Source organism: Orcinus orca, chromosome X (genome assembly GCF_937001465.1).
Source record: "Orcinus orca chromosome X, mOrcOrc1.1, whole genome shotgun sequence".
In the NCBI taxonomy this organism is placed as follows: Eukaryota; Metazoa; Chordata; class Mammalia; order Artiodactyla; family Delphinidae; genus Orcinus; species Orcinus orca.
Window position 1 is genome coordinate 86156735 of NC_064580.1, and position 19545 is coordinate 86176279.

The window sequence follows — 19545 nt, forward strand, 5'->3', positions numbered from 1 at the left end:
GGACAGATCATCAAAAGTGAAAATAAATAAGGAAACACAACCTTTAAATGACACATTATATCACATGGACTTAATTGATATTTATAGCACATTCCATCCAAAAACAACAGAATACACATTCTTCTCAATTGCACATGGAATATTCTCCAGGATAGATCATATCTTGGGTCACAAATCATTCCTTGGTAAATTTTAGAAAACTGAAATTGCATCAAGTATCTTTTCCGACGATAACACTATGAGACTAGATGTCAATTACAGGAAAAAATCTGTAAAAAATAAAAACACATGGAGGCTAAACAATACACTATTAAGTAACCAAGAGATCACTTAAGAAATCAAAGAGGAAATCAGAAAATACCTAGAAACAAATGACAATGAAAACACGATGATCCCAAACCTATGGGATGCAGCAAAAGCAGTTCTAGAAGGGAAGTTATAGCAATACAATCCTACCTCAAGAAAGAAGAAAAGTCTCAAATAAACAACTTAACCTTACACCTAAAGCAATTAGAGAAAGAAGAACAACAACAAAAAAATCAAACCCACAGTTAGCAGAAGGAAAGAAATCATAAAGATCAAATCAGAAATAAATGAAAAATAAATGAAGGAAATTATAGCAAAGATCATTAAAATTAAAAGCTGGTTCTTTGAGAAAATAAACATAATTGATAAACCATTAGTCAGACTCATCAGGAAAAGAGGGAGAAGATTCAAATCAATAGATTTACAAATGATGAAGGAGAAATAACAACTGACACTGCAGAAATACAAAGGGTCATGAGAGACTCCTAAAGCAACTAAATGCTAATACAATGGACAACCAGGAAGAAATGGATGAATTCTTAGAAAAGTGCAACCTTCCAAGGCTGAACCAGGAAGAAATAGAAAATATGAACAGACTAATCACAAGCACTGAAATTGAAACTGTGATTAAAAATCTTCCATCAGACAAAAGCCCAGGACTAGATGGCTTTACAGTTGAATTCTGTGAAACATTTAGAAAGGAGCTAACACCTACCCTTCACAAACTCTTCCAAAATGTAGCAGAGTGATGAACACTTCCAAACTCATTTTATGAGGCCACCATCACCCTGATACCAAAACTAGACAAAAATGTCACAAGAAAAGAAAACTACAGGCCAATATCACTGATGAGTATAGAAGCAAAAATCCTCAGGAAAATACTAGGAAACACAATACAACAGCACATTAAAAGGATTGTACACCATGATCAAGAGGGGTTTATCCTAGGAATGCAAGGATTCTTCAATATTTGCAAATCAATCAATGTGATAAATCATATTAACAAATTGATGGAGAAAAACCATATGATCATCTCAATAGATGCAGAAAACTTTTGAAAAAAATTCAACACCCACTTATGATAAAACCCCTCCAGAATGTGGGCATAGAGGGAACCTACCTCAACATAATAAAGGCCATATATGACAAACCCGCAGCCAACATCATTCTCAATGGTGGGAAACTGAAAACATTTCCTCCAATATCAGGAACAAGACAAGGTTGCCCACTCTCACCACTATTATTCCACATAGTCTTGGAAGTTTTAGCCATGGCATTTGGAGAAGAAAAAAAAATGAAAATGAATCCAAACCAAAACAGAAGAAGTAAAACTGTCACTGTTTGCAGATGACATGATACTAAACATAGACAATCCTAAAGATGCCACCAGAAAACTACTAGAGGTGATCACAGAATTTGTATAGTAGCAGGATACAAAATTAATGCACAGAAGTCGCTTGCATTCCTATACACTAACAATGAGAAATCTGAAAGGTAAATTAAGGAAACACTCCCATTTACCACTGCAACAAAAATAATAAAATACCTAGAAATAAACCTACCTAAGGAGACAAAATTCCTGTTTGCAGAAAATTATAAGACACTGATTAAAGTAATCAAAGGCAATACAAACTGATGGACAGATATGCCATGTTTTTGGATTGGAAGAATCAACATTGTGAAAATGACTATACTACCCAAAGCAATCTACAGATTCAATGATCCTTATCAAATTACCAATGGTGTTTTTCACAGAACTAGAAAAAAAATTACAGTTTGTATGGAAACACAAAAGTCCCCAAATAGCCAGAGCAATCTTGAGAACGAAAATTGGAGCTGGAGGAATCAGGCTCCCTGACTTCAGACTATTCTACAAAGCTACAGTAATCAAGGCAGTAGGGTACTGGCACAAAAACATAGATCAGTGGAACAGGGTAGAAAGCTCAGAGATAAACCCACACACATATGCTCACCTTTGATAAAGGAGGCAAGAATATACAGTGGAGAAAAGACAGCCTCTTTAATAAGTGGTGTTGGGAAAACTGGACAGCTACATGTAAAAGAAGGAAATTAGAACACTCCCTAATACCATAATACCATACAGAAAATTAAACTCAAAATGGATTAAAGACCTAAATGTAAGGCCAGATTCTATAACAGTCTTAGAAGAAAACATAGGCAGAAGAAAACATAGGCAGAATACTCTATGACATACATCACAGCAAGGTGCTTTTTGATCCACCTCCTAGAGTAATGTAAATACAAACAAAAATAAACAAATTGGACCTAATTAAACTTAAAAGCTTTTGCACAGCAAAGGAAACCATAAACAAAACAAAAAGACAACCCTCAGAATGGGAGAAAATATTTGCAAACAAAGCAACTGACAAAGGAGTAATCTCCAACATATATAAACAGGTCATGCAGCTCAATGTAAAAGAAAACAATCAGGGCTTCCCTGGTGACGCAATGGTTGAGAGTCCGCCTGCTGATGCAGGGGACACAGCTTCTTGTCCCGGTCCGGAAAGATCCCACATGCCGTGGAGCGGCTGGGCCCGTGAGCCATGGCCACTGAGCCTGTGCGTCTGGAGCCTGTGCTCCACAGCAGGAGAGGCCACAACAGTGAGAGGCCTGCGTATCAAAAAAAAAAAATCAACCAAATCAAAAATCAGGTGGAAGACCTATATAGACTTTTCTCCAAGAAGATAGACAGATTGCCAACAAACAGATGAAAGGATGTTCAACATTACTAATCATTAGAGAAATGCAAATCAAAACTATAATGAGGTATCATCTAACACCAGTCAGAATGACCATCATCAAAATATCTACAAACAATATGATAGAGAAAGTGTGGATTAAATGGAACCCTCTTGCACTGTTGATGGAAATGTAAATTGATATAGCCACTATGGAGATTAGTATGGAGTTTCCTTAAAAAACGAAAAATAGAACTACCATATGACCCAGCAATCCCACTACTGGGTATACACCCTGAGAAAAACATAATTCAAACAGTGTCATGTACCACAATGTTCATTGCAGCACTATTTACAATAGCCAGGACATGGAAGGAACCTAAGTGTCCATCAACAGATTAACAGAAAAAGAAGATGTGGCACATATATACAATTGAATATTATTCAGCCATGTAAAGAAACGAAATTGAGTCATTTGTAGTGAGGTGGATCGACCTAGTCTGTCATATAGAGTGAATTAAGTTCGAAAAAGAAAAATAAATACTGTATGGTAACACATATATATGGAATCTAAAAACAAGTGGTTCTGTTGAACCTAGTGGTAGGATTGGAATAAGGATGAAGACATGCAGAAGGGACTTGAGGACACAGGGGAGGGGGAAAGGGAAGTTGAGACAAAGTGAGAGAGTAGCATTGACATATATACACTACCATAATTTTTACACTACCAAATGTAAAATAGATAGCTAGTGGGAAGCAGCTGCATAGCCCCAGAAAATCAGTTTGGTGTTTTGTGACCACTTAGAGGGGTGCGATAGGGAGGGTGGGAGTGAGGCTCAAGAGGGAGGGAATGTGGGGATATGTGTAGACATGTTGCTGATTCACTTTTTCATACAACAGAAACTAAGACAACACTGGAAAGCAATTATACTGCAATATAGATGTATACATAAATAAAAATAGGAAGAAAACTTTTACTCTTTGAAACAAAAATAATATATTGTTAGATGAAACGTAAATTGAAGTTACCCAAGACAATTTTTCAATATGTATTAATATAAAAAATATGTAATTCTAGTAAATTATCATCCTACTTTGTAATGAATCTTTCATACAAATAAGCACTACCATAGTAGTAAGGAGATAAGTGGTTTTGAAATTTATTATTTTATATAGTGGTGGAGAAGTATCATAAGGGCAGAGTGAAAAGTTGGTTTTGGAATCCAGTCAGCTATAAACTAGAATACTGGTCCTGCTGGATATGAGTACAGTGACCTTGTCAAATCTCCCTGAATTTTAATTACTTTAGTGTTTAGACAAAAATACCAATACCTACCTTGCAAAATTAACAAAATTTGGTGAGGTAATGACTTTAGCGTTCTCTGCTGGGTTGAATAGTATTCCTCCAAAATTCAAAATTCATGTCCACTTGGAACCTGTGAATGAATATAACCTTATATGGAAATAGTACCTTTACAGATGTAATCAATTTAAGATGAGGTCATATTGGATTATGGTGGGCTCTATAGCCAATATGACAATGCCCTATAAGAAGAGAGAAATTTGGACAAAGTCCCAGATACACAGGCTAGAAGGCCTTGTGAAGCCAGAGTTAGAGATTGGAGTGATGCATCTGCAAAGCAAGGAACGCCAAGGGTTTTCAGTAACAACTAGAAGGTAGAAGAAGGAAGGAATCTTCTCTATAACCTTCGAAGGGACCATGGCCCTGCTGACACCTTGATTTCAGAATTCTGTCCTCTAGAATTCTGAGAAAATAAATTTCTCTTTTAAGCCACGAAGTTTGTAGTACTTTATTATGGCAGCCCTAGGAAACCCATGCATGCATTTAGTAAAGTACTTTGCAAAGTAAGAGCTCATTAGAGGGAAATTATTTTTATTGGCTGGTGACAAGCTTCTTTCTTATACACTATTTTACTTTATGGTTTATGCTCCCTGTGATGTAGTTTTATTATTTCCAGTTTTCAAAAAAGCAGCTTAGAATCAGAGGTTAAGTATTTTGCTACAGATCACAAAATTAAGAAGTAACTGCCATTTATTTCATATTTACTTGACTAAAAATACTCAATTTTTAAAGCATCACTTGACATTCTTGTTTTAAATTCCACCTCAAATGCTGACAGATAATTAGCCAAGCTTGTCTGTGCTAAGTTATGAACTGCCAATTGGGAAATCCTAGAATTACCATGTGCTTTTAGGTCTCTGTGCAATACATAAGAAAAATATAGGGAATTCTGGATATTTACAGCAATTTTCATTGACCAGGACTAAAGAGCCTGATAGAAAAGTCTGGTAAATGGTAATAGTTCAAGCAATTGGACCTAAGATCAAATCTATCAGTACATGGTATGGCTAATCACACTTGTACAGATGTGTTTTATGTGAGCAAATCTTTCCATTAGAAGAAAATAAGTTAGGCTAAGAGGGCAAATTCATATCACTACTTTACAGAGTAAAGAAAAAGGATGAAGCAATAGCTTTTAAAGTTGTTAGGCTATTGTTTCAATTCTCTAAGGTACTTCATCTTAAAAGGCCACAAAGGAAAAAATTTGAACCAAGGATTCAAAGTCCATAAAATATTTCCTGAAAACTAACCTAGATTTTTTCCAAGTTGTGAATCATGTTATATAACCAATAAACATACTGCTAATCTTCATGACTCATTTTGAAATAGCCATACATTTCCACTAGTGATAAAATACCATTAAATTCCAAGTTCTCAGGAGCATTTATTTCTAAAGTTGCATTGGAGGCCATATTAAGTAAAGGAAGAAGGCAAACTCTAGAAGGCAACGCCAGACTCCTTTGCTATGTATGACTTCACTCTACTTGACCGACCTAGAAAGGGAAGCAGTATTTTCTGTTCAGTCAAAGCCCAATTCAGAGTGTCCTTACCTCCATAACTTCTTCTCCAATGACTCTAGCCCATATTAATCCCCCCTTCTCTTCTCAGACAACCAATAGAGCTTGTCCTTTGATTAATGCACTTTTTTCCCTAACATCATTGTGCACTTACTATGTGCCAGACGTTGTGAAAGACACATAGCTCACATTATCTCATTTATTGCTCACAAAAAGCTGTGAGGCAGGGATTTGAGTAGATGCCCTGCCTAAGGATGAAAGTCAAAATCATGCTGATCTTTACCTTTTGTCATGCCTCTAGGGACGCTAAGCACTATTACTATTATCCAGAAACTCAGACAAATAAGCCTCATTTCATCAACAGCTTCTAAAGGGCAAAAAAGAATTACATTTTCAACAATCTTCACAGTAGTTTACACAGTTAGTTCTAGGCCACAAACAAGTTCTTCACAAATAAGTGTTGAATAGTAGATGCTAAGTTGGGAAAAGAAGCATGTTGTGTGGAAATAATATTCTCCTGGAAGTCAAGAGACATATGTCACACAGATGTGATCTTGATGAAACAATCTCCCTGAGCTTCATTTTACTTTACATAGTTTGAACGGATCCGATTACAAGATCTCTGACATTCTCTCTCACTCTGACACTAAATGTCGACCAAAAGGTCCAAGGAACTATTACTTAGAAAGGAAAGGGTTACCACCCACAATCAAAGTAGGCTGGATAAATATTTTAAGAGCATTTTGAATTATTACTTCATAGGATACTGCATCTGCCATAGCTGAAGAGAAACCTCAGTACCAGACAGAAATAAAGCAACATCTTTTGGGTGAGAGCAATGCATAGATTTGACTTTTCTAAAGCTGGTGCTGAAATAGACTCCTAATAAGTCTTCCTGCCTCCGCTCCAATATTTTCTCCACAATATAATCAAAGTTGTCTTTCTACAATTACAAACAAATCATTTCACCTGATTAAAAGTCTTCAGTGGCTTCCATGTGCTCTTTGAAAAAGATCAAATCTTCAAAATGGTCTCTAACTTCAACTTTCACCACTGTCTGCTTCAAAATCTTTATTCTAGGCTTCCAGCCATACTCAACTTTTTTTCAGATACCTAAATGAGCCAAAAGTACACTCCTCTGTTGGCCTTTGAACAGACACACCAAATAAAACTGCTGAGGATATTTTACATGTGAAAAAGCAACTGAAGGTTCATAGCAGCATTACTCTAAATAATCAAAAAGTGAAAACAATACAAATATCTATCAACTAATGGATGGATAAACAAAAGGTAATTCAGTTGTCCTTTGGTATCCCCAGGGAATTGGTTCCTGGACTTGCCTTGGACACCAAAATCCCCGGATGCTGAAGTCCCATAGTAGGTCTTCCGTATCTGTGGGTACCAAATCAGTGGACTCAACCAACTGTGGATAATAAACATAGTACAGGATCTGTGGTTGGTTGACTCCATGGATGCCACTCCCATTGATATGAAGGGCCACCTGTATTGAAAAAAGTCTACCTGTAAGTGGACCCACACAGTTCAAACCCATAATTTTCAAAGTTCCACTGTATATCTATGCAATGGAATAGTACTTAGTCATAAAAAGGAATGAAGTACTGATACATGGCACAACATATATGAACCTTGCATGGCACAACATAGATGAACCTTGCAAACATTATGCTACAGGAAGAGAACCAGACACAAAAGGCCACGTATTGCATGACTGCATTTATATGAAATGTCCAGAATAGGCAAATCCATAGAAACAGAAAATAGATTAGTAGTTGCCAAGGTCTAGAGGAAGGGAGAGTGAAGAATGATTGCTAATGAGTATATTGTTTCTTTTTGGGGAGGTGAAAATGTTCTAAAATTAGATTAGATTTTAGTTATAGTTGCACAACTTAATACTAAAAAGCATTTATATTGTACGCTTGAAGTAGATAAATTATATTATGTTTGAATTATATTTCAAGAAAAGTGTTAAAAATGCAATTAAGGATGCTGTGAAAGTCATTATAGAAGTGGCAGAGAGGTAGAGTAGTCCAGTGCAAATAAATAATTGAACTTAGATTGGAGTGTTGGCACCTCAGCTTGGTGGTTGTGTGAGCTTGGGTAAACCAGTTCTCAGCCTTTACCTGCAAAACAGGGGATAATACAACCTGTACTAGTGTGAGGATTAAATGGGATAGAGTAGGTAAAAATGCTTTGTAAATGGCAAAATGCTCTTCAAATGTAAGATCTAGTAAGATAATACATTATATAACTATTATTGCAATATATGGTACATATGTGAAGTCCAGTATTTAACGCCTGTTTTTTTTTTTTTTTTTGCGGTATGCGGGCCTCTCACTGTTGTGGCCTCTCCCGTTGCGGAGCACAGGCTCTGGACGCACAGGCCCAATGGCCATGGCTCACGGACCCAGCTGCTCTGCGGCATGTGGGAACTTCCCGGACCAGGGCACGAACCCGTTTCCCCTGCATCGGCAGGTGGACTCTCAACCAATGCATCACCAGGGAAGCCCAACACCTGTATTTTTATTCTTAGTCCCACAAGCCCCCTTGATAACAATCAGAAGAATTAACTTCAGATGAAGAAAAATGCTCTTAATTATCCCCTTTTAATTTTAGATAATATAAAATTATTCTATTATATTTGGTTGATATTTAGACAATTGAATTTTGTTCATGAGTCTCTGAACACCACATTTTTATCTTATGCTAATACTCTAAGAAGGCAATTTTGTTCAGAGAATCCAAAGATGATAACTCTATGGAAAAGATTTGAAAGCCAGGCTCTATAATATGACATTAAGAAGGCAGGGAAGAGAAGAGGAAGGATGTGTATTTCTTTATAAATCTTTGCTAAGAATCTTGGGGTGGGGAGAGAGAAGCAAACATCTGCAGTGGTAAACTTTTTTTCTCCTTAAACCTAAAGGACAGCCGAAAAGCAATCTGTTGTTTGTATAGAAAGAAATGCTAGTAAAAGAGGAAGAAAATACGCTTGGGGGAACATCTGCTCTGAGAAATCACTTGAAAAGTAAGCATGGGGAAACATTTGCACAACATACAGCATATACTGTGCTGCAGAAATGGAGAGAGAATAATGCAGGGAAGATCTGCATGCACAAATATATGTGGCATAGGGAAACAAGTAAAAAATATATATTAACTATTTTCATCTTCAAAATTAATTAGCAAATATATTTTAATACTAGGCTGTAAAGGTCATTATCACTAGAACACAGTGACCTCAAATGACATCTATCACTCTAGCATAAGTTAACCTCCCTGCCCAAACTTATGAGGTGCTCATTGTAAGTAGAGTAAAATTGAAATGGAGGATGTTTTCCCTGCTTTTGAGGAGCTCTTGGCTAATTTAGAAAGATAGAGTCAATGTCTAGAAAGGACATATTGACATATACAACACCATAGAAGTAAATGTAAATATGACGCCAAGAACACAGAAGAGTAATGAAAATTTACAAAAATGGAATAACCTGGATGGAGTGGGGTTACTCAAGAAAGGTCAGAGGTCATTAGCCACATTAGCTGCCCTTGAGCCAAATCCAACCAAAAGTTTTCTTTGGTTTGTGTGCACTCACGTGCACACACACACACACACAAACACAAATTATATTACATGTTTAAAAATTGAGAAGGTTACCATAAGAATTTAGATACCTGGTTTCTTCTGAAAAAGTAGATAATCAAAAAAACTGGGTCTACTTTCCTGCGTGGCAATAGTCAGCTTGATCTAAGTCACAGCTGCGTACTTTAGAGGCAGCATGTGTTCTGTCCACCACATTCCCCTCCACTCCAAATTACATCTCTAGTGCATTGGTTAAGAAGATTGCTGTAAAGGCAAATCAGAGCAGAAGCTCTCAAATACTAGGTATGTAAGGAACATTTGTATGTTGTGTTTGTATGTTTTATGTATGTATGGAACCATTGAGTATGTATGTATGTGCACACATGTATGAAACACCTGGCCTCAGTGTATGTTACATAAGAAACATTTGAGGTGTTAATTACAAATACCATTTCCTGGAATATACCACAGAACTACAGTCTCTGAGGCCAGGTGACTGGAATATGCATTTTGTTAAAAACTAGCACCATAAATATTTCTTAGATACACATAAATTTGCAAACCACTGTTCTTGGCCATCTCCACTCAAATTCACTTTACTTACTGGTGGAAGATTAACCTTAATCTACATGTTGCTTTCTGCTAAAAAATCTTTAATGATTTCCTCTTATCTACTGAATAAAGTTCAAACTAGTCAGTCTGGCATACAAAGCTTGCTATGATATATTCCAAGGCACTTTTTCATTATTTTCTGACTACATAAATCTTTCATTCTTTTCAGGTTGAACTACCTCTTCCTCATAAATGCCTCATACCTCTAACCACTAGGCCTTGGCAGAGGCTTAACCTTATATGTGAAAATGTATTTTTTCTATCTGCCTATTAACTGATACCTAGGTAGATACCTAACTTAACTTGGGGCAATCATAATTTTTCCCCAGTGTTTCTCCCTAAGAGGTTGTAAAACTCAAGAGCCCATGACATTTATGTGTTCATATATGTGGGGCAGAAAAGCAGAGAAAGACCTGGAATGGACCTTAGGTATATACATTTTTGACAAGCAATTTGGTGGGTGATTCTGAAGTAAAGGAAATACTTTCAGAACCACTGGTATAGGAAATAAACATTGATTTGGAATCAGCAGACCCGTTACTAAACTTGAGCTCACCATTAACTTACTGGGTGATAGCATAAATCGGCAAAGATTTCTGAACTTCAGATTTGTCCATCTGTAAGATGTAGGAGTGGTACAATGAAAATGATTATCAAAATATTGAACGATTGGGAATGCATACTTCTCTTCTTGTTGAACGTTGCTTTGCTATTTCTCCAACAGACTGTTTCTAACCTTTACAGTGTGATGCTCTGAATTTGTCCCAAACATAGTTCCATGATTGGTGACCACAAAAAAAACCTACTCTGTAGAATAGGACTTGAGCCAGGTGACATAAAGGTTTTCTTTCCCTCATTGACTTCAGAGAAGGAGTTGTGAGAAAAACAAAAAGAAAAGAAAACAACAACAACAAAAAAAAACAGAGATGCTAAGTGTGTGCTGAAAGTGAACTGTCCACAGAAGCTGAAGCTGAAATCATACAGAGATGGACAAAGGGAATTTATTACAGGGTTACAGAGAAGCATCTGTTATGGGGTCTGACTTAAATCTTTGGCTGTAGCAATTTTATTATGAACTTTATGTCTAAAAGCAATAACAGTGCAATAAATGAAATCTTATGTATGTGTCTGATATTTTTATCGGTAGCTAATATACCATTCCTACAATATTTCCTAACATCTAACATGACCCTTGAAAGATTGTCCCTGGATAAAAATTTTCTAATTCTAGAAAGGAACTTCTTGACTCACTTGTTCTTCATGGTAATATGACTAAAAAGTCCTGTACACAAGATTGTGCTTAATTTGGAAAAGTATCTTATTCAAACATATGGTAAATACTAGGGATGATATGGAACATTTGTTAAACTACCAAAAGATCCAAGAACACTTCCTTGGTTCCAAGAAGTTTATATTTACACATATTAATAAATATATATACATATATATAAATAAATATATACACATATATATGTACATATAAATATATATATATATATTGCCTCGTCTTCAAAATTCCAAATGATTAGATAATTCAATTCAATGAGGAAAAAAAGCCATTATACTTACTTTGGATACATTATAAAACAAATCATCAATTTGCCTGTGGCAGCTGTAGACAGCCACAGTTTTTCAATTATAAATAAATAAAACATCTCAGCTTTATATACCATTACATGGTGGTCTGAAGAAGATTCTGAACAAGTTGCATATTAAGTATTGGGTGGAAAAGAACAACTGCCTTGTTTCTCAAAAGGAGTATTAAACTTCCAGTAAAATTCAAGTATTTTCAAAAGATTTATCTCCCTCTTTCACATTGATAGGAAATGTATAAAATATGTTATGTCATATGTTGGAATAAATTTGTTAGATACTCAAGTAGATAATGAAGTATTTGAAATTTTGGAGAAGGTGAAGAATCATGAAAATAACCATCTGCTTGGGTATTACCTACCACTCCTATTACCTTCTTTCTCTTTTGTTGACTTCATAACCATTTTGAAAATACACAAAAAGATAGAAAACATAGTCATTAAGTGTGAGAACCTGCATAACCTGAACTGGTCATATACAGATTACATAAATAGAGACATTTTTCTAACGTAGATTTAAATTGACAAGTGATTAATTGAAGGAAGGGAGCTGCCAAAAGTAAGTTTCCTTTAAATGCCAAAACCAGTTGTCTTGTTATTTGAAAAGTGCCAAAAATATTGACTGACCTGAAACATTGACTAAAAGCTGATTGCTTCGACCAAATACTTCTGAGAGTTTCTCCAGTGTGGCTCTGCTAACTTTGGAAAAAAATTTGACATACCTAAAAGGTTGTAAATTCTTTAAATAAACATGCCATTATTTTTCAGAATTATTACTTTCAACGTTTTTGTTTTGATTCAGGCAATCAGATCCCTTAATTTGAGCTTTTGAACATGAATCTTATTATGTGAACACTTATAAAAGTGTAAAATTGAATCGCTATATCTTGAAAATAAATATTTTAGATCTATTAATTAAACTTATTGTTAGAATATTTATAATTCTTTTATCACAGTAATCTAAACACGACAAAATGTTTCTTTTCGGGGGGGGTTCTGGACACATTACACTTTTCAATGTAGATTAGGATTTATTTATACCAAAATAGACTTTATAATTCAACTTCTACTTGCTGAGGTAATTATATACTATGATATTAATGAATGTTAGTTAGAATTAAGCCCAGAATCTTCTGACATATTGAATTTATTCAAATTTTTACAATATAGCCTGTCTCACAGGCTATAGTTTTCATACAAATGATTTGATTCTTTTTATGAAGTATGGGATAAATCACACTAATTGTATATACATACAAAATACATTTCTTAATGAGAATATAAAGACTAAACTAGTATTTAGATTATTTAAAATTCCATTATAAAATTTTATATAGGGACAATCTTACAGAAGAGCATACATTGTTTTCATAATTGATGCATACTCTATCATTATTTTTTGGTTGTTAACAACTTAATTTATATATAATTCAGAAACCATATAATTCACCCATTTAAAGAGGCTGGGGGGTGGAGGAAAAGAGGAAAAAATGTAAAGTGTATAATTCAATGGGTTATAGAGTATTTTGAGCTGTAAAACTATAACCACAGTCATAGAACATTTTCATCATCCTCCCCCCAAAACCCCTCTACAAATTTAGCCTTTAACACTTAATCCTCCCCTTCCCTTCTGTCCTAAGAAACCACTAATCTATATTTTGTCTCTATCACTATGCCTTTATGGATATTTTATATAAATGGAGTCATATGCATTGTGGTCTTCTGTGACCAGCTTCTTTCATATAGCATAATGTTTCCAAAGTTCATCCATGTTGTGGCATGTATCAGGGAATCATTTTTTTTTCAGCCAAATAATATTCCATTGTAAGGATATACCACATTTTATTTATCCATTCATCAACTGATGGACATTTGGGCTATTTACATTTTTGGGCTGTTATGAATGATACTGTTATGAATATCCATGTATAAGCATTTGTGTGGATATATAATTTCAATTCTCCTGTTATATCATTAGGAGTGGAATTGCTGGGTCATATGGAAACTTTATGTTTAACTTTTGAGGAACTGCCAGACTGTTTCTCATAGTAGCTGCCGATTTTACATTCTCAGCCAGCAGTGTATGATGGTTCAAATTTTTCCACATCTATGTCAATATTTTTATTACATTTTTTTTTTTTTGTGGTACGCAGGCCTCCCACCGCTGCGGCCTCTCCCGTTGCGGAGCACAGGCTCCGGATGCGCAGGCCCAGTGGCCATGGCTCACGGGCCCAGCCACTCCTTGGCATGAGGGATATCTTCCTGGACTGGGGCACGAACCCGCATCCCCTGCATCGGCAGGAGAACTCCCAACCACTGTGCCACCAGGGAAGCCCTATTTTACATTTTTTGATTAAAGACATCCTAAACATCTTAGTGGGTGTGAAGTGAGTATCTCATGCTTTTGCTTTGCATTTCCTTACTAATGATATTAAACATCTCATCATGTGTTTGTTGGCCATTTTCATAAATTCTTTGGAGAAATGTCTTTTCAGGTTTTTGCCCATTTTATAATTATTTGTCTTTATATTGTTGAGTTGTGAGAGTTATTTTCATATTCTGGATATAAATTTCTTATTATATATGACTTGCAAATATTTTCTCCAATTATGTGGTCTGTCTTTTTACTTTCTTGATGGTATCTTTTGAAGCACAGAAGTTTTTAAATTTGATGAAGCCCAGTTTATCTATTTTTTCTTTTGTTGCTTATGCTTTATGTGTCATATTTAAGAAACCATTGCCTAATCCAAGGTCATGAAGAAACCATTGCCTAATCCAAGGTCATGTATTTTTTAAGAGTTTTATATAATATATTGTATCAATTCTGGATACTGGCATCCCTGAACCATTACTGGGCTTTCTGTTGTTGTTTGCTTGACTGGACTCTTTTAGTAAAGTCTATTTCCCTTGCAGTGTAAAGTCTTTTATGTTGCATCTCAGAGTGTGTAGCCTTTGGGTATGTGCACAGCCACTCTGGAATGATAGTATTTTTAACAGTCATTTAGCCAAGTATCATTAGCATAGCATTTTAGCAGTCTTTTCTTTGAGTCTCCCTTTCCTGGACACATCCAGTAGTTAGATAGATTCCACTAATTGCTGGCACATTGCTCTGTTGGTTTGATCATGCTCTGGATCCTAATTTTTCCACAGTTTGATCCACTTAAATTGGGGCCCCTTCACAGGGATAGTTTTTGAGGCAGGTATTTGAGGTTTTTTCTTATATCAGGAGGTGTCTTAGCTAACACTTTTCATAGTTTTCTCTGGTAAAGCAGCTGGCCTGTGATTTTGCTTGTTGTCTCATGGAGCTACCAGTCTTTTTTTATTTGCTTATCACCAAAGTCTTCATTGTTTTCAAGAGGGCCCTTAGCCTTGAACTTCCCCAAACTTCATTTCAAATGAAGTCAGTTCATCTGTGGAATGTTTCAGAACTCTCTGTTCTTATAAACTCTCTCTACCCCTGGGAGAAAGATCTCTGGACCACTACTGGGGATGCTAGACACAATGGTAGCCTCTGGCCTTCTCCGCTTGCTTCTCACAGTATTTAACTTCTGCCCTATGAGTGAGCTGGTTAGGATTCCAGGATCAGGATACCAGGATTCTCTGTCTCCAGCCATTGGAGTGGAGCCTCTACCATATGAATGGAGACTTATTGGAGGAAGAAATCTCCAACCTCTCCACCACACTCACCTAGAATTTAATTTTTGCAATGAGTAGCTTGGGGAGGGGGAAATGAGAAATGCTAGCAGCCTGCTCTTCCCAGATGATACTATGCCCTTGACTGAAAGCTGGGGGGAGAAGGTGTCCTGTGTTCTTGGCTACATCCACAAGGAATGGAGTTGGAGTTTCTAGGCAGGAGTGAGGGATGGAACGGGTAATGGTTTAAATGTTAAAGACGTTTGCTGTTTTTACCAAGTTTTAGTATATTTTCTTGATTTTTTTTTCATTTGCTATATGCCCTGAGGTCAATTTATAGAGACTTAAAAGAAAACATATATATATTGATATACATATAGAATAGATATAGGTATATAGATATATATATATAGAGAGAGAGAGGTATAAATTATATATAGATATGTATTTATCTATATGTATAGTTATCTATCTATCTATCTAATCTGTACCTCTATCTATATCTATCTAGCTTGTTTCACAGTGAAACAACTATGCTTGTTTCACTGGGTAGCAGGTTATGGAACTCTTCATGCTGCCATTCCAAAAGTGGAATTATTTATCTTTAAAGAAACAAACTTTTCTTCTTTTTCTTTTTTAGTTAAACAATGATTTTATGCTTGATTACAACAGACACATTTATGCAACCAGGGAAGAGGTTGTGGATGACTCATATTTCCAACTGGGTGTAAGACTCCTTTGGTCTTGTAATATCAAGCCAACTGGTGAATATGGCTGTCAATCAGAATCAGACAGAATTTAGCATCTTTATTCTTTCTGTTCCTCTCAAGATGCTTTCAAACAGCAACAGCTCTCTTAATTAAATGATAGAGATCCTCAGGAAGATCAGGAGCAAGTCCTTGGGACTTAAGAATTCTCAAGATTTTACTGCCTGTCACAAAACGTACTTGTGCAACACCATGTGAGTCTCTCAGGATCACACTGTTCTGTAGGGGAGTCAGGTCCTTCTTGACCAGTTTGTAGATCTACTCCTTCACATTGTCAGATGTCAGCTTCAGCCAGGTGGGGACACTGTGGCAGTAGGGCAGAGCCTTGTGGGACAGGCCCTTCCCTGAAACGTGCATGTGACCCATGGTGGTGGCGGTCTCTAAGGAAACATACTTTTTAAGGTTCAACATGAAAATCATTGTTCATTAGTATTGAATGTCTGCTTCATCAGACCAATGATTATTTATCTTGTTTTGCCTATAGTTGAATCACCTTTAAAATTTATATTTCTTAGATGATGCTATTATTTTTGAAGGATAAAAAAAATCAAGGTTTATGCTTCTTTATGTAACACAAACACACACATATGTTTACACCTACACATTTTAGTGGCCTTAATAGATATTGATTAATTATTTATTCTGTGTCTATTAATTCCCTGAAATAGTATCAGACATCATGTTTCTTTTGATGAGTTGCTCTGCCACACTCCAACAAACATAATACTTGCCCCCATGACTAGAGGAATCTATAAGTTGAACTAGTCACTGAAGCTGGGTCAAATAGAGCCCTATCTTTGGGTAATTTCTTTTTCTGTAACTGAGAGTTCCTTTTTTCTCTAGACCATAAGCTGATACGATATGATATGATATAAAATTGAAGTTGCCTCTGGGCACATCGCCATCCATATAAAGGAAGCTTCCATATGGTACGAGAAAATGAAGTAAACACAGAAAAGTGGTCACTAAGTGAAGAGAAAGAGAAGAAAAGAGGAGAGACAGAGAGAGAAAGAGATAATTAATAATATTGTTTGAGACTCTGAATATTGTTTCTGAGGCCAGATCTAAGCCTGATATTCCTGTAACTTGTTTGAGTTGGCTTTCTCTCACTTGTAATTGAAAGAGCCTTTATTGATACATCATATATATATATATATATATATATATATATATATATACACATTATAACTGTAAAGACATAAAAGGTCATATATATCTATATTTGTGTATGCACATACACATCAGTAAAATGTGTATATTAGGAATTATAACAAATCATGGACATTAAGGACATGACAGAACAAAATTGACAAATTTCTTGAATCTAAATTTTCGTATTGGGTTACACAAGTAATTTCACTGTGTAGAGAAAATCTTTCAAAAATTTTTTTTCATGTAGTAGATTCACATAGTCAGTCAGTAGAATTTGCTGAGATTCCACTTGTATCAGCATTACATTATACTTAAAATAAAAGAGGATCCTATCACAATGGCTTAAAAATATTGTAATTTGTCTCTTACACTAAGATGCCCAGCTTTATGCAGTTTGAGAGTGCCATCAGTGACCTACTTTTTTTTTTAATCATCTTTAACTTCTGCCTTTTCTAATGTGTTGGCTTTTGTCCTTATGTTTATTGTCTTATGGTTAAAAAATAACTGCTGAGTCTCTAGGCTTCACATCAATGTTCCAGTCAAGATGAAGAAGTGCAAAATGGCAAAAAAACAAAACAAAACAAAAACAAAAACTCAAAGGTGAAGAAGCGATGAAAGATGTAGAATGAGCATTTAGATATAAAAATTTAAGACCTGATATCAAGGTCTTGGATTTAGGAGTCACTGGTGTATGGATAGTAATAAATCTATGGGACTGGATAAGGTGATCCATGCAGGGAATGGAGAGTGAAAAGATAAGGCAGGTGACAAAAAAGAATTTCAGATAATTTTACCAGTTAAAGCTTAGGGTCCAGATGGACAATAGACATATGAAAAGATGCTCAAAATTATTATTTATTAAGAAAATGGCATTTAAAACACAAAGAGATCACAAACATGCACACACACACACACACACACACACACACACACACACACCCCAGAATTGGTAAAATTAGAAAGACTAAAAAGACCAAGTGTTAGCAAGGATGTGGAGAAACTTGAGCATTCATATGTTACTGGTAGAAGTGTATAGTGGTAAAACCATGTGGGAAACTGTTTGGAAGAATCTATCAAAGATAAAAATATGTCTATCATATGGCCCACCAGTTCCATTCTTGGGCAAATATCCATAGGAGTGTTTATGTTCACCAAAACACATGCATAGAAAAGAGCCAAGAAATTTAAATACTGTAATGTCCAATAACAGTTGAATATATTGCAGTACATTTATACAATGGAATATTAGTTCAATGAATGAACTAATACTACACACAACATGGATGATTTTTACAGACATGATGACTGGCAGAAATAAGATATAAAAGGGTACATATGATGATAGACAGGAGAACAGTGGATAACTCTTGGAAGATATAGATTGAAAAGGGACATGAGGGAGATTATAGGATTTTAGAAATGTTCTATATTTTATTTTATTTATAAATGTTTTATTTATTTTATAAATGTTCTATCTATCTATCCATCCATCCATCCCTTTATATATCCTCACTTTGTTCCCTGAAAAGGCCTAGAAATAATTACAAACCCAGTAACAATGAATATCCCTAGTATACTCAGATTGTAAACTTGAAATATAATTTTTTATTCAATGTAACCAGACCTTTTTGGGGAAAATGACTGATCCCAGGTATGGGGGAGAAAACGTAGAAGGTGAAGCTGGAACATTCTGAGATACCAGATAGAAAGGAAACTATCAATGCTTATTAGGGTCATGTCAAAAGGACTTAGAAGATAACTTGGATAGGCCTCACTGGCCAAAGAAAAGACAATTTAAACTTCAGTAAGGATACATATAGCAAAGATGGAAATCTATGAAGTGTGTTTAATCTCTTGAGTTTCAAATTATATTAAACAGGATATACTGATTTTTTATCTATTGAGGATGCCAGAATTGATTCATTCTCTTGAAAATTGGGTAAATAAGTGGAGGGACTCATGTATTTATACTGATTTTCCTATGTAAACTTTACCAATTGATAACCAATTAGTTGATGAGGGTAAGTATCTCCTTTTGAAATTCTTACAGTAAAGAAATGAACACAAAATAATTGAATTAGTAAATATCCATTTTTTTACTTCCCAATGAATTAAGAGATTTATGCTTTGTATATTAATCATTGCTAAAAAAAAAAAAAGAAAGAGAAAAAAACAGGCGTTATGTGACTCCTGATAAAATAACACAGTATTGCCTATATTCTTGCTGAAGAGTTTGAACATGAGTCTGATCAAGCCTTGGAGCTAGTTGTCAATTTTCAGGAAATAGAGAGGACAGAAGAATATTTTGG

At 35.4% G+C, this 19545-nt stretch overlaps 1 pseudogene; it reads right to left on the reverse strand.

Annotated features, from left to right (window-relative positions):
- Window positions 1-15995: 15995 nt before the first annotated feature.
- On the reverse strand, window positions 15996-16450 carry LOC101271332 (40S ribosomal protein S13-like; annotated as a pseudogene).
- Between the last annotated feature and the right edge of the window lie 3095 nt (window positions 16451-19545).